This window comes from Euprymna scolopes, chromosome 46 (assembly GCF_053919585.1).
Source record: "Euprymna scolopes isolate OS-2025 chromosome 46, ASM5391958v1, whole genome shotgun sequence".
In the NCBI taxonomy this organism is placed as follows: Eukaryota; Metazoa; Mollusca; class Cephalopoda; order Sepiida; family Sepiolidae; genus Euprymna; species Euprymna scolopes.
In genome coordinates this window covers 17510604-17528027 of record NC_136527.1, presented here as the reverse complement: position 1 = coordinate 17528027, position 17424 = coordinate 17510604, and the positions used below count along the sequence as shown (strand labels likewise).

At 37.9% G+C, this 17424-nt stretch overlaps 1 protein-coding gene across 12 annotated transcripts in view; it reads left to right on the top strand.

Moving 5' to 3' along the window:
* Nucleotides 1–17424, top strand: part of LOC145271243 (ATP-binding cassette sub-family C member 8-like) — a 528909-nt gene that overhangs the window by 44123 nt on the left and 467362 nt on the right. For all 12 annotated transcript variants that reach the window (XM_080126810.1, XM_080126808.1, XM_080126809.1 and 9 more), the window contains exons 2-3: nt 8296–8492; nt 11178–11916. The gene's annotated coding sequence lies outside the window, so the exon portion shown is untranslated. The remainder of the gene's footprint in view (nt 1–8295; nt 8493–11177; nt 11917–17424) is intronic.

Here is a 17424-nt window from a genome sequence, read left to right as displayed (position 1 = left end):
CATTTTGAACCGAGAGAGAGACTTAGCTGTCGTACAAAGCTAAGACTCTGTAACATTATATTTGTATAGATACTCCCTCAGGCATTTGGGCTCATGGATTTTAAATGTCTGAGGGAGTGGCACTCGTCTTACAAGACGTTGCAATCATCATGTATATGTATGTGTGTATGTATATGTATGTATGTATGTATATGTATATATATGCATGTATATGTATATATATATATGTGTGTGTATGTATATATATGCACGTATAGTTGTGATGACTACAAATATATTTTTAAGCCCCCCTCCCCTCTTTGGATAGAGCACTGTCAAAAATAATCTCCTCCGCTACTGAAAAATGCGATTAGTTGTCCAAAACCATTATCAATGGACCAGAGGTCATCTCGTCAGCGTCAGACAAGGCCAAACTATTTGCAAAGAACTTTGCAGCTAATTCTACCCTATGCGGCGAAGGCCATCAACTCCCCATATTTCCTCCTATAACACAGAACACGCTAGGTAACATACAAATATCCGTGCATGAGGTTGCCAAGCTAATAAAAAACCTGGATTCCAGTAAAGCAACTGGCCCTGATGGCATCCCAATTATAGTGTTAAAAAAGCTTCAACCAGAACTTGCTCCCATACTTACGAAACTATTTAAGCGCTGCCTTAAGGAGAAGTGCTTTCCGACCCCCTGGAAGACCTCATCAGTTTGCCCTGTATTTAAGAAGTCAGGTGATAAGTCATCTCCCTCTCAGTACAGACCAATTAATCTCCTGTGTGTTATGAGTAAGTTGCTGGAATCCATATTAAATAGAGAAATAGTCAACCACCTCAGCAGGGATAACCTTCTTAGTGACACACAATATGGTTTCCGCTCTGCAAGATCTACCGCAGATGTGCTGACGGTTATATCCCACAGGATTAGTGAATCTCTTGACAAAGGCTTCCTTTCTAGGGCAATTGCTCTTGACATATCAAAGGCCTTCGACAAGGTATGGCATAAGGGTCTACTTCACAAGATTTCCAGCTATGGTATAACTGGAAATGTTTTCTCAATCATTAAATCATTTCTCTCCGATAGGCTCATAAGAGTAGTGGTAGATGGACAAAAATCGGAGGCCTGCAATATAAATGCTGGAGTCCCTCAGGGGTCAATCCTGGGCCCAACTCTCTTCCTGATCTACATCAATGACCTCCCTAAACACATACTTAAATCATTCGTTGACATCTATGCTGATGACACGACCATCTACGGCAACACATCAAAGGCTGTAAATGACAAAGTTCTCTCGGATTCTCTCTTCTCTGATCTCGAGCGCATGGTTCAGTGGGGAAAGATGTGGCTGGTTACCTTTAATGCATCCAAAACCAAACTCCTATCCTTACATCATCAACACTCTGATCCCCAGCTGGCATCAATTGTGATGGATTGCTCTCGTCTGGGTGAGGCCCCGTGTTTTGACAAGCTTCTGGGTTTGACCTTTACTCCTGATCTGAAATGGAACACGTACATCAAGTCTGTTGCCAAGGTCGCTGGAAAGATGGTGGGATCCTTCTACCGCTCCAGAAGATATCTCACTACTGATGCAATTCTCTATCTATATAAAAGCCAAGTACGTCCAATGATGGAATACTGTTGCCATATCTGGGCAGGAGCGGCCAAAAACAGCCAATCATGCCTTGACAGAGTACAAAATAGACTTCGTGGCTTAGTGGGGGGATGCCCTTTTCTCTACCCTGCAACCTCTCTCCCACAGAAGAGACGTTGCAAGCCTATCCTTGTTTTATTGTTATTTCCATGGCAGATGCTCGTTTGAACTTCAATCTCTGGTCCCCCCTCGCCAATCTTTCACGAAAAACACCCGTCTAGCTGAATCCACTGTGAAAAATTTCCCCCACTCTATATCTGTGCCTAAATCAAAACGCGGATTCCATGAACAAAGCTTCTTTCTTAGAACTGCATGCCTGTGGAACTCTGTTCCATCTGCCTGCTTCCCTCCGGACTACAACTTGGATGTCTTTAAGTCCAATGTAAACAAATTCCTAATGAACCGCCCCCTTAATTAAACACTTCATCAAATCTCCACACTAACGTAATGTACTTGCAATAACCCTTATTCCTGAGTGGCTTCTGGGCCTTGATAAGTGGTGATCACTGTGTAAAAAAAACAAACATGGTGAGATGACAACAACTATGGAAGGCAGTAATTGCTGAAGATGCAGTTAGGAGATACGGCGTTCCTATCCCATCGCGGTCAACCACCTAACGAAGGCCAAAGGAAAAGTTAGATGACAGTCCGCAATAAATAAATGGATAAATTATAATTTTAGAGGAGTTTAAACTTCAGCACTTAATCACCCACAAAAAAAAAAAAAATTGTTTACGTTTCATCAAAATGCAGCTTTATCTGTGTTTTACTCCCTAGAAAAATCCTACCAGAAGCCGTGACGATGACTATCAGTGACGTGCAGAGAACCTTTTAGAGGCAGGGGCTTAAGTATATATATAAAAAAAACCCCAAAAAACCGGTGTCTCAGTGTGGTACAGGCGTATAATATATTCCTCTGAACAGGGCTTTTAAAGCAGGAGTAAAAGGGGCAGGATCTTCTAGCACCACTCTTTGCACGTCCCTGATGCCTATCATTGCATTTTCATTGGTCTGCCATGCTTTAATTTGAAATAGCATTTTCGTTGGTCTGCCATGCTTTAATTTGAAATAGCATTTTCGTTGGTCTGCCATGCTTTAATTTGAAATAGCATTTTCATTGGTCCGCCATGCTTCAAAACTTGAAATAACACTTTCATGGGTCTGCCATGCTTTTATTTGAAATAGCATTTTCGTTGGTCTGCCATGCTTTAATTTGAAATAGCATTTTCGTTGGCCTGCCATGCTTTAATTATAAATAGCATTTTCATTGGTCTGCCATGCTTTGATTTGAAATAGCATTTTCGTTGGTCTGCCATGCTTTAATTTGAAATAGTATTTTCGTTGGTCTGCCATGCTTTAATTTGAAATAGTATTTTCATTGGTCTGCCATGCTTTAATTATAAATAGCATTTTCATTGGTCTGCCATGATTCAATTTGAAATAGCATTTTCGTTGGTCTGCCATGCTTTAATTTTAAATAGCATTTTCGTTGGTCTGCTATGCTTTAATTTTAAATAGCATTTTCATTGGTCTGCCATGATTCAATTTGAAATAGCATTTTCGTTGGTCTGCCATGCTTTAATTTGAAATAGCATTTTCGTTGGTCTGCCATGCTTTAATTTTAAATAGCATTTTCGTTGGTCTGCCATGCTTTAATTATAAATAGCATTTTCGTTGGTTTGTCATGTTTCAATTCGAAATAGCATTTTCGTTTGTCTGTCATGCTTCAATTTTTAAATGTTATTCTCGATGGTCTGTCAGGCTATATTTTTAAATAGCATCTTTATGCTGTTCAGAATGTAATCAATTTTTTTATATTGAAAGAAAAAAAATGTGTGAGAAAGAAAGAAAGAGACGAATAGGACGAGAGTTAATGAAACAGCAGGTTGGGAACTCCCTTCCGGTGTGTTGTTCGTCTGTAGAAAAATTGTGAGGTTAATTACAGTCGAACAGTCAAATGCGTTTTCAAGATTTTTTTTTCTCCTTCTTAAAAATAAAATGTAAAAAAAAATTTTTCAGTTTTTTTTTATTTATTTATTTTTTTTAATTATTTTTTTTGTTTTTGTTGTTTACCGATTTTTTTTTCAACGTGAATTTTTCCATTTTATTTTATTTTTTTATCTTTTTTAAATTATTTTTTTTGTTTTTTGTTGTTCACCGATATTTTTTTTTTTTTACTTTAGAATAACTTTTTTTTTTCTATTTGTCGTTTTGCCTTTCTTTCCATCATGTTCTCCCTACCCTTTATCCATTTACTCACTTGGAGTTCTCGCATGCATCAGCAGTATTAATAATCACTCTATGGCAGCTAGTTATTTTCCCATGGAATCTGATTGACAATAAGTCTCTCCATAGTTTTACAGCAATCCCTGCTTCTTCAAATCACTATTTCACTTTTTTTTTTTTTTTTTTTACGAAGAAGTTACCACATATCAAGGCCCGTAGGCTACTCGAGGATAAGGATTAATGTGTGTATGATAGGTGTTGGACAGTACCTTAAAGTACTTCTTTCAAACTCTTCCGCTTAACGTTCACAGGAAACATGAGTTGGAACAGATCGAGAGCATTGTCAAGGCTGCTGCGAAGAAGGTGGGCTCTCTCTACCATGCTAGAAATTTACTTACACCTGAAATTATCCTGTACCTCTACAAAGCCACCATTGTTGACTTGGCGCTTGTACACTATTGGGACGAGGTTGTGTACTTGATAAATGGAGTTTTAAGATTTAAAAAAAAACGTTTCTACTGATTTTTTTTTTTTTTTTGGTCAATTCTAATAAATTACAATATTAGCTTCCAAACTATGCAGTCGAAATTACCTGAATATTACTGAATTATTAAAAAAGAAAAAAAAAAACTTTAATCGTGTTAACAGGTGAAAAATTGCGGCCATCTTGTTTTTTTTTTTTAAATTTTTTTGTTACATTTTCACCCCGAAACAAGGCACATTGCCACTTTGGTGTAGGGGGCTACTATCAGGGGCAACAACTACTGGGGCATTATGTTGGGATTTGGGCAGCAAGATGTCGGTTCACGTTACACTTGAACTTTTCCACGTCAGTACAGTTGGGGAAGCAGGGACCTGGAATGGAATTCCAAAGTCTAGTGGTTCTGGGGAAGAAACTACTGGAGTAGAAAGATCTTTTACATCTAGGGATCTCTACTGTGTAGGGGTGGGAATTAGCTGTCTGTCTGGTTTGTCGAGAGTGTTTACGCAATGGAGGCACTAGTGCTTGCAGTTCGTCAGAGTATTCACCATTCAAATACTTCTAGAACAGGCAGAGGGATGCAACATTTCGTTGATGGGACAGAGGCTGAAGCTTAGATGCCAGTTCAGGGCCTATCAGATTGGCGACTCTCTTTTGAACCTTGTCTAGGAGAGAGAGACTAGTAGCAGATGCACCAGCCCAAATGTGACAACAATACTCCATACATGGGTGAATGGTGTCCTTATTGAGGTACAGGATACTTTCGGGTGTTAGTAGTTTTCTAGCATGGTAGATAGAGCCTACCTTCTTCGCAGCGGCCCTGGCAATGTTTTCAATATAATTGTTCCAACTCATGTTTTCTGTGAACGTTAGGCCAAGCAGTTTGAAAGATGTACTCTCAGACAGGGAGTTACTGGCCATTGCTATTGGTGGCAGAGAAGGTTTCTTGTAATTATTGAAGGAAACCAGTTTAGTCTTGGCAGCATTGAATGTGACCATCCAATTTGTCCCGATTCCACTACAGATTGGAGGTCATCCTCTAGTGTTTCTGCCATTTCCTTAGATATGTGTTCATTTGTTTTCCTGCCTGTTGTCGTGTCATTTGTTGTCGTGCCTGATATAGAGCGTGGTGTCACCAGCATATATACCCATCTCAGAGGCAATTTTGTCGGGGAGGTCATTTATGAATATTAGGAACAATAGAGGTCCAAGGATAGATCCTTGGGGCAGTCCTGCATTTATATCATATTGTTTAAATGTACGACCATCGAGGACAACCTGGATATTTCTCTTATCTAAGAAGGATTTAATTATGTTAAGTATTCTACCAGTGATACCGTATGATCTGATTTTCCTGAGGAGACCCTCATGTCATACCCTGTCAAAAACCTTAGATATATCTAGAGCTACAGCTCTGCCCTTCCCCGCTTTGTCCAGTGAATGGTATATACGTTCAGAGATTACAATCATGTTTGCAGGTGAAAAATTGCCGCCATCTTGTTTAAATCAAAACGGAAAATTACCTCCCTTTTGAACTCTCCTGTGTCTTACGATCATTTTCATCAAATTCTATTTTTTATTTTCTTTAATAAATAATTCTCTACCTTATCGATTTTTGTAATTTTTGGATATAATCATCTTAAAAATACAAGGAACACGCAGATACCATTGTTTTCATCTCTACCAATCGCCAAAAACTTATTACCTTTTTTTTTTTTTTACATAGGCATCACCACTTATCAAGGCCAAGAGGCCACTCAAGGATAAGGGTTAAAGAGTGTACAGTAGACATTGGATAATAAAGTAATCATTAGTAATGAAAATTTGGTAAATTTGATAACTTATATAGAACGGCTCATCAAGAACTTATTTACGTTGAAGATACCATTGTTTTCATCTCTGCCACTAATATCAATCGCCAAAAACACATGAAACCTGAAAGTACTTTTTTTAAACTTCTTGGCCTAATGTTCACAGGGAACATGAGTTGGAACAGATACATCGAAAGCATTGCTAAGGCCGCTGCGAAGAAGGTGGGCTCTCTCTACCGTGCTAGAAATTTACTTACGCCTGAAATTATCCTGTACCTCTATAAGGCCACCGAGCTTCAGTCTATGGTCCCCCCCTCGCCTAACTTTCACAAGAAACACTCGTCTAGCTGTAAACACTATCAATAATTACCCCCCACTCTTTATCTGTGCCTAAACCTAAACGTAGATTCCATGAACAAAGCTTCTTTCTTAGAACTGCACGCCTGTCGAATTGTCTTCCGTTTTCCTGCTTTCCGGCTGACTACAATATGGTTGTCTTCAAGTCTAACGTAAACAAGTTCTTGATGAGCTGTTCCATATAAGTTATCAAATTTACCGAATTTTCATTACCAATGATTACTATATTGTCCAATTTCTACTGTACACTCTTTAACCCTTATCCTTGAGTGGCCTCTTGGCCTTGATAATGTGGTGATGCCTGTGTAAAGAAAAAAAAAAAAGGCCACCATTCGCCTATGTATGGAGTATTGTTGTCATATTTGGGCTAGTGCATTTGCTACTAGTCTCTCGCTCCTAGACAAGGTTCAAAAGAGAGTCGCCAACCTGATAGGTTCTGAACTGTCATCTAGGCTTCAGCCTCTGTCCCATCGACGAAATGTTGCATCCCTCTGCCTGTTCTACAAATATTTTAATGGTGAATACTCTGACGAACTGCAAGCACTAGTGCCTCCATGGCGTAAACACTCTTGACAAACCAAACAGGCAGCTAAATCCCACCCCTACACTGTAGAGATCCCTAGATGTAAAAGATCTTTCTACTCCAGTAGTTTCTCCCCAGAACCACTAGACTTTGGAATTCCATTCCAGGTCCCTGCTTCCCCAACTGTACTGACGTGCAAAAGTTCAAGTGTAAAGTGAACCGACATCTTGCTGCCCAAATCCCAACAATGCCCCAGTAGTTGTTGCCCCTGATAGTAGCCCCTTGCACCAAAGTGACGAACTACAAGCACTTGTACCTTCTACTCTAATAGTTTCTTCCGCAGAACTGCTAGACTTTGGAACTCCCTGCCAGGTTCCTGCTTTCCTAATTGTACTGACATGCAGAAGTTCAAGTGTAATGTGAACTGAAATCTTGCAACTCAACTCCCTACATAGTATTCCTGCAACTTACGTCCACAATAGTAGCTCCCTACATCAAAGTGGCACTGTGCTTTGTTTGGGGGTGGAAATGCAATGAAAAAAATTATTTGTGGTGGAAATTTGGTATAATCAGATTATTTACAAGGACGGTTTGATAAGAATTTGTTTACATTGGACTTGAAGGCAACAATATTGTAGTCAGCTGGAAAGCAGACCAACAGAACAGAGTTCCACAGGTGTGCAGTTCTAAGAAAGAAACTTTGTTCATGGAATCCACGTTTAGGTATAGGCAACGATAGTGGGGCAATTTATTGATAGTGATTTTGGCTTGACGAGTGTTTTTTTTTTTTGTGCCATTTTATCATGTATTAATTTCAAGAATTTAATCACATGCACGCTCACACACACAAATCTATGAACGTGCACACACATACATAAATATATTTTTTTTCATAGAAACATTGGAAAACTTGCAGGGTTAAAAATACCAATTACCTATGATCGGTTCATCAGCTGATATAATGATTGTGTTACATCGGTCACATTTGGTATCTTATGCTCTTCCTATCGCCAACAGAGAGGTGGTGGAGACCAGTGCTATTTATTTATTTTTTTTTTTTTGAGATCCATCTCCAGATAATTGTCTACCAAGACTAAAGAGTGCTTCACCTGCCCTAACAGACAGAAATATAAATGTTGGCTGGTTAGAATCAAAGATCGATTTGTTAGATGGTTTATGATTTAGATTTAATGCGGAGAAACCAACCGACTTAATTTTATAGATGCGGTATATATTTATCCTTTTTTTTTTCTTCAGTTTGCAGCCAAATTGGAAAAGGCCTTTTTTTCGGAGTGGCGTTCTTCTCCTTGCAACAACAACAACAACAACAACAACAATCACAAACAACTTCCGGTGAAATGACCGATTCTTTTCAGAGAGAAACAAGAACATCCAATTTTTATGACGGAAATTTATGACACGCAAAATATTTTCTGGAATGAAAATAAAATCAGGTATTTATTCCAAACATACCTGCTGGTATATACCCTTTTATTTATTTATTTATTTATTTATTTATTTTTTCTTTTTTTTTTTTCTTTTTAAGAGAAACAAAAAATAAGGTACCCTTAATACATAAGAAAATCTAAAACCCTACCCTAACAAGAAAATGGTTTCAAAATAGGTTCTAAATGTAGAAAATGGACCCTGGGTGGAACACATACATCAAGTCTGTGGCCAAGGTCGCTGGGAAAATGGTAGGATCCTTCTACCGCTCCAGAAGATATCTCACTAATGATGCAATTCTCTATCTATATAAAAGCCAAGTACGTCCAAGGATGGAGTACTGCTGCCACATCTGGGCGGGAGCTGCTAAAAACAGCCTATCCTGCCTTGACAGAGTACAAAATAGACTTCATGGCTTGGTGGGGGATGCCCTTTACTCTACCCTGCGACCTCTTTCCCACAGAAGAGACATAGCGAGCCTGTCATTGTTCTATCGTTATTTCCATAGCAGGTGCTCGTCTGAGCTCCATTCTCTGGTCCCCCCTCACCAGTCTTTCTCAAAAAACACCCGACTAGCTGAAACCACCGTCAATAATTTTCCCCACTCCCTATCTGTGCCTAAATCAAAACGTAGATACCATGAACAACGCTTCTTTCTTAAAACTGCACGCCTGTGGAACTCTGTCCCGCTTGCCTGTTTCCCTCCTGACTTCAACCTGGATGTCTTCAAGTTCAACACAAACAAATTCCTGATGAACCCCCCCCCCCAAGTAATGACACCTTACCAATTCTTCAATACGATTGCTACACTATCCCATTGATTACTGTACACACAATAATCCTTATCCCTGAGTGGCCATTGGGCCTTGATAAGTGGTGAACTCCATGTAAAAAAAAAAAGAAAAACTTTCGTTTGTCACTTATCAAGACCCAGAGGCCACTTAAGGATAAGGGTTAATGAGTGACTGGGATAATATGGTAGTAATCATTAGTAGTGGAAAAAATTTGTTTACATTGGACTTGAAGACGACCATATCGTAGTCAGCTGGAAAGCAGGGGAACGGGAAAGAGTTCCACAGAAAGAAAGAAGCTTTGTTCCTAATTTATATTTAGGTTTAGGCACAGTTAAAGAGTGTGGGAAATTATTGATAGTGGTTTCAGTTAGACGAGTGTTTTTCGTGAAATTTTGGCAAGGCAGTACCATAAATTGGATGTTTCGGACAACGGGGATGAAAAGCTGAGTCAGAATCTATTCCATCTAATATTTCTTATCGGTTAGTTTTTGACCTTGAAGTAATATTATTTAAACTCCTTACATCAAGTGGCTTCAAGCCTTGTCTGGAGTGATTTCCATTAAAAAATACTCAATGTTAAATTCACGATATCTCAGTTTTCCGTTTATATATATATATGTATATTGTCTGGGACCATATATATATATATTCATAAAACATAAAAATATATATAATATTCATAAAACAAAAATGTGTATGTATATATATATATATTCATAAAACATAAAAATGTATATATATATATATATTCATAAAACATAAAAATGTATATATATATATATATATATATATATATATATATATATTCATAAAACATAAAAATGTGTATATATATATTCATAAAACATGTAAATATATATATATATATAATATAAAGCTGAATGTGTGTGTGTGTGGGTGTCTGGTCACGAATAGGCTCCTATATGGTTGACTATTTTAAAAAAACTGATTACATATAATGATAGAAGATTTATTGAGACACAAGAATGAGTATGTTTGATCTGGCAGAACGGTGGTTCATTAAAATTGTGGGGTCTGCATTCGCGCCTGGTCCACAAAGTATGGGAATAAAAAAATTTAAAAATTAAAACAAAAAACGTTTACAAGTGTTTTTGATATAGATGTACATAATAATACTTTGATAAGTATGTTTTAACTTAAATAAGGATGGTATAATAAAATTGTGGAGTCTGCGTTTGCACCTGGCCTCCATAGAATGGAAATAGGCACAAACTTTAATAAAGACTTTTCATATCTATCTGCGTAAGTATACTTTGATAATTATGTTTCAGTTTGAAGAAATATGGTATAATAAAATTATGGGGTGTTCGTTCGCGCCTGACCTCCATAGAATGGAAATATGCCACAAAGTTTAACAAGGTTTTTTAATATAGATCCACAGAATATTGTGATGTGTTTCAGTGTTAACAGGTATGGTATAATAAATTATGGGGTTTGTCTATTTTATTTTTACTTTCATCATATTTTGCTTTGGTTTTGATACCCCCAAATTCAACCCCAATTTTCAACCCTTCCTTTTCATAACCTATCATACTTTCATAAATGAGAGTCCATTTTCTGTAGGCTGTTTTTGAACCCAGTCAACAACGGGTACTTTTGCTAGTGTGTATATATATATATATATATATATATAACCCGACGTCATTGTGGAAGAAATTTCACTGTCCACTGTTGACCAACCTGGACTCCAATACCAACTACTTCCCCAATGACAAAGTCAGCTCACTCACTCATTTAAAAAAGTTACCGGACCATACCATTTTTCAGTGTGGGGGGGGGGACGTTAGTTACAAGATGAGAACGGTAGTACAATCCTTATCTCAAAACATGTCCTAATTATTTTCTTTTTTCTATGTATTATTTTCTTTTTCATTTCAGTCTGTCAATCTATGGTAGTCTGCATGGGAAATGAAAAAATGATGAACCTTTGAAACTACGACATTATTATACCATGGCATCCGCTGACAATTCTAGCATTTTTCTGACCTCTGTACCGGCAGTGCCTTTGTCGACACCGCTGCCAGCAACCGCGAGCAGCATGTCCGCAAAGACGATCGGGTTCTGCGGGTCCCGTCTCGACGCGCTGAGCGTCGCCAACGGGGTCCTCCAAAACGACTGCTTCATCGACATGCTTAACATTGTGCCGCACTGCATCTTCCTCCTCATCAGCGTGCCAATCCTCATCATCTGGAGCAAGTCGGTGATCGGCACGAAAAAGGTGAAGACTTGGGTCCACTTCCGCGTGCACGCGTTCCGCTGGGTGACAATCCTCTTCCTCATGTCATTGAACATCCTCGAGATCACCGAGGGGCTGACTTCAGACGCCCATGACCCGGACACGGTCAACTACCATGTGTTTGTGCCGCCCCTTATGGCCCTGATGGGTTCGATCATGAGCATCACCTTCTATCATAACGTCGAGATCTGGAACTCTCCCGGATTCTTACTGATTCTCCTCGGATATTGGGCGTCAGCGTTTGTACTAAAAATACTCAAACTTATCTCCCTTTACCGAAATAACATGGATTGGACGCACATACGCGTGGATTTTACATGGATTGTTATCGTGATCTACGCCGTTCTGATTTTTATCGAAATGGATGTTTTGCGCATACAAGTAAGTGATACATTTCTTTGCTATTCTAATAAGTAGTTAATTTTTTTTTGCTATGGGAGATAAATTCTAATAATTTTTTTTTTTTTTTTGAAGTGGTTTTCTTTTTAGTGATTTCATGTGATATGTTATGTATCGCCTTTTTGATATACAACTAATTCGTAATATGTTCTGTGTTCCTTTTTTTTGTTTTATATAACTAGTGGGGGTGAGTGGGAGCGCCTGGCTTTGCCCGGCTTTAAAATACGCTTAAATATGATATTTAAATTTGTCAAGGTTCAAAAGAGAGTCGCAAACCTGATAGGCCCTGAACTGGCATCTAAGCTTCAGCCTCTGTACCATCGACGAAATGTTGCATCCCTCTGCCTGTTCCACAAGTATTTTAGTGGTGAATGCTCTGATGAACTGCAATCACTTGTGCTCCCACGACGTGAGCACCCTCGACAAACACGACAGGCTGCTAAATCCCACCCCCACACAGTAGAGATCCCTAGATGTAAAAGATCTTTCTACTCCAATAGTTTCTTCTCCAGAACCGCTAGACTTTGGAATTCCATTCCAGGTCCCTGCTTCCCCAACAGTGCTGACGTGCAGAAGTTCAAGTGTAATGTGAACCGACATCTTGCTTCCCAAATCCCTACATAGTACCCCAGTAGTTGTTGCCCCTGATAGTAGCGCCCAACACCAAAGTGGCAATTTGCCTTGTTTGGGTGAAAATGTAATAAAAAAAATAATAAATAAAAACTAAGTTCCAAGAAAGGAGTTGGATTCAAGCCAGTACCGCTTAAAACACGTTACTGACAGACAACTGGACGTTTGTGGTAAAAAAAAAAAAAAAAAAATGGTTATCCGTTCTAAAATAAAAATAAACTACAATGTTCATTTTTTTTGTTATTCGTCACTATAAATTTTAAAACATCCCTCTGCCTTAATTTTTATTTATTGCGGACCATTATCCTCATCTATTTCTTAGTTGGTTCATGACGTTTCGGCCAACTATTCCTCTGGCCTTCGTCAGGTGGTAACCGCGACGGGATAGGAACTCTGAATCTTCTGACTTCATTCACTGCAATCACTGTCTTGCATAGTTGTTGTCGTCTCACCACGTTTTGGCTAAGTAAGCCTCTGGCCGGCTTTGGGTAGGATTGTTTGAAAATTGGTGCGCTGATAGTTAAAACATGAAAAAAAAAAAAAAAATGAAATTGGGCGATAAGAAAAAAAAACAAAAAACGAAACGATTCGTAAAATAGATAACTGAAAATGTTTACTTATACTGAACTTATTTGGTTCGATGTTCACCGTTTTACGCCAACTGAAGACGCCTCAACATTTTCTTTAAAAAAAAAAAAAAATGACGACTTGTTTCCGGTTATGCTGAAAAGAAATATCGCAGGGAAAATTCGCGCAGACAAAAAGTTTTCGAGATATAAATACTTGTATTTTGTTACGTAATTTCTAGTAGTTTTATTTGGCCGCCATTTTTGTTGTTTCAATGAAATGGTATGATGAGCATGCGCGCGCTGCATTGAGCAGATGATCTGTGTAGTTAACTCAACGCAATTCCGAAAGCCGTTCTTAACATGAGGAGGTAGGGATTTTATTCCGAAAGCCGTTCTTAACATGGGGAGGTAAGAGTGTTCATTCTGAAAGCCGTTCTTAACATGAGATGGGGGAAAGCTGTTCATTCCAAAAGCCGTTCTTAACATGGGGAGATGGGGGGATGTTTATTCCGAAAGCCGTTCTTAATATGAGATGGGGGGGATTCATTCCGAAAGCCGTTCTTAACATGGGGAGATGGGGCGTTTATTCCGAAAGCCGTTCTTAACATGAGGGGGGGGTTATTCCGAAAGCTGTTCTTAACATGGGGAGGTGGGGGATATTTATTCCGAAAGCCGTTCTTAATATGGGGAGGTGGGGGGGATGTTTATTCCGAAAGCCGTTCTTAATATGAGGAGATGGGGGTGCTTATTCCGAAAGCCATTCTTAACATGAGGGGGGGGGGGGTTGTTCCGAAAGCTGTTCTTAACATGGGGAGGCAGGGATGTTTATTCCGAAAACCGTTCTTAACATGGGGAGGTAGGGGTGTTCATTCCGAAAGCCGTTCTTAACATGGGGAGATGAGGGGGATGTTTATTTCGAAAGCCGTTCTTAATATGAGGAGATGGGGGGGGGACTCATTCAGAAAGCCATTCTTAACATGAGGTGGAGGGGGGGTATTCTAGCAGTATCAGAAGTTTTGTAGGAATTTTTGACACCCCTAACACGAAACTGCGAATACAATATAAAAATCTCGTAATTTCTCTGTTAAAAGTGGGTTATTTATTTTCTTTATGGATTATACTTCCAAAATAAACTATTACAGTTGTTTTAAAAGTATTAGAAATATTTTTTTTTTATTTTTTAAACAGTAATGAATTTTCCGAACTCAATATTTTTCAATTTTTAAACTTTAAAAATCTATCAAAATTTTTCTATTGATTCTATTTTTACGATATTTTCAGGGTCAATGTGAAATTTTATGTTCTTTCCAATAAACCGAATATAATATTTTAGACAAACGTTTTTTTTTTTAAATTCCCCCCCCCCAAGTGTCACCCATTTTGAAATGTCTATTAAAAAGTAAATAATTAATTTATGTCGGAGTTTTACATATCACAAATTGAAGAGAAAAGGTCAATAAATAATATATTCAAATTTAAAACAAAAAAAAAAATCGCTTTTTTAGAAATTTACCTGTAAAGTCCGAAGTTTAAAACCTTATTTTATAAGAACACATTGTTTTTTTTTGTCTTTTTTTTGTCTTTTTTTTTTTAATGAAACCTTGGTCCTTGCTCCTTTAATTGAAAAAATAATTAGGGCTTGAATTACATTTTTCGAGGAGTTATAAGCTTGGAAAGACAGGGGGTCGAATAATTCACGCCTCTCATTTTGAAATGTCTATTAAAAAGTAAATAATTAATTATGTCGGGGAGTTTTATATATCACAAATTGAAGAGAAAAGGTCAATAAATAATATATTCAAATTTAAAACAAAAACAAAAATCGCTTTTTTAGAAATTTACCTGTAAAGTCCGAAGTTTAAAACCTTTTTTTTTTTAAAAAAACATTGTTTTTTTTTTTTTGTTTTTTTTTTTAATAAAACCTTGGTCCTTGCTCCTTTAATTGAAAAAAAAATTAGGGCTTGAATTACATTTTTCGAGGAGTTATAAGCTTGGAAAGATGGGGTGGAATTATTCACTATTTTCACGAAATTTCTGACACTGCTAGGGGTATTCCGAAAGCCGTTCTTAACATGGGAAGGTGGGGGTGAGATGTTTATCCCGAAAGCCGTTCTTAACATGGGGAGGTGCAGGGGTGTTCATTCCGAAAGAAATGACGTTAAATAAACGTTTGCATCGCATTCTCACTATCCCATTTCATTGAAACAACAAAGATGGCGGCCAAATAAAACTACTAGAAATTACGATGCATAATACAAGTATTTATATCTCGAAAACTATTTGTCTGCGCTGATTTTCCCTGCGATATTCGTGTTCAGCATAGCCGAAAACCTTGTCGATTTATCGAAAAATGTTGAGGCATCTTCAGTTAGCGTAACGGTGAAGTTTGACCCCGTATTTGCTCTTAAATCGTTTGGTTTATATACAAAAAAAAAAAAAAAAAAAAAAAAACACACAAATGTGCAGCCTATTTCTGAAACTCACAAATGCATAAGTTCAATCATCGTAACAATGCAACTCGCAATTCTTTCTGATCCATTCGGGCAGAATAAAAAAAAAAAACAGGAGACATTACTTTTGGAACGCCCCTCATAACTTTTGGTACTTGTACAGTTTAATCAAGCCATTAAAAAAATGAAAATATTGCAAAAAAAAAAAAAAAAAAAAAGTTATATTGTACATATTTGTTATGGAATGAAGTTCTCTGATAAAAAAAATGTCACTTAATTTGATTGAGTAGGTTTTTTTTTTTTTTTTTACAGCGAAAAAACACGTTTATATGTGCTGGATTTACATGTTTGGATTTTTCGAACACGTTATGGGGAGATAACTCCGTCTAAAATACAGTTTTTCTTCCTGAAAATCGAAAACATGACTACCTTTTGATCAGTATCATAGTAAATTGCTTTTCAGTGTAAAAAAAAAAAAAAAAAAAAAAAACTACTTGATGAAATTAAGTGAAATTATTTTCGGAGAACTTCATTCCATATCGGATACGTACAATATAACCTTTTTTTTCTTCAATATTTTCCTATTTTAATGTCTTGATTAAAATGTACAAATACCTAACATTTTATAGCGATAGACGGGATTACAGGTTCGTCAATTTTGATGGCGAGTTTAGCTATCGAAGGCCTATCATCTCCCAACTTCTTGCATGATGCCTCCGTTCAGTCTCAAAAGACAAAGGATACCCCTTGTAGGGGCAGCTGTGTGTATAATACTGAGGCAAGGGTTGCGCAATCCTCAACCACACCTCCCCTGAATCGGCACTGTTTGAGCCCAGTGGCATGGAGAAGTCCAGGACGACTGGAAACAATGCCGAGATAAGCGGAGAGAACATACAGCACCTGGTACCATCTGGCACTGGCCAGGTTCATCGTTGCTTAACTTTGGTGATGTGGTAGGAACCGGTGTGTCCACGTTATTATGCCGTACTCACGGCACAAAATTAAACTAAATATAGCACACATTACGACTCCTTACGCCACAATTCATGATGATCGATTTTGATTTTTTTGTATTCGCCAAAAAAAAAAAAAAGTTAGATGGATAAATTTAGTTTTATTTGAATAATGGCAAAAAATACTGACCCCCCCCCCTTCCTACCCGTCTCCGCCGCTTTTCCATTGGGATAAATTCTCTTATTTAAACATTCGCCCGGCATTCTTTTTAAATACGTTTAATTAGAAGGAAACAGACTTCGATAGTGAGACTTGCAAGCCAAACATTTTATAAAACTCAAGGGACTTTCCTTTTATATAAAACAGCCCCCCCCCCGCCTCTCTCTATGTCTTTCCCTCTCATATATCTAGCCGTATAACGCAACGGTTAGAAGCTCCAACTGTCGTTTGGGCGATCGGGTTTTGATCCTGGCTTGAGGTTGTTGCTTGTCTAGCCGCACTGATGAGCTATGAAACGGCGAAACAGTACTATATGTGGATGACTATAATGCTCCCTATCTTGGGTTGAGCATATTGGGAAGTGATATACAAATTACCATTAGCGTATGAAGTGATGCTCTTTGTGTAAACAAATTGAGCTTAGGTATTTGGACAATGTCAAAACATTGTTAATTCACTGCCCGCATAGTAGCAGTTGTATAGCGCAACGGTTAGAAGCTCTGACTGTCATTGGGTGGTCGGGTTTCGATCCTGGCTTGAGGTAGTTGCTTGTCTAGCCGCACTGATGAGCTGTGAAACAGTGAGACAGTACTGATGTGGATTATATATATATATATATATATATATATATATATATATATATATATTTCTGTAGAAATATATTTTCT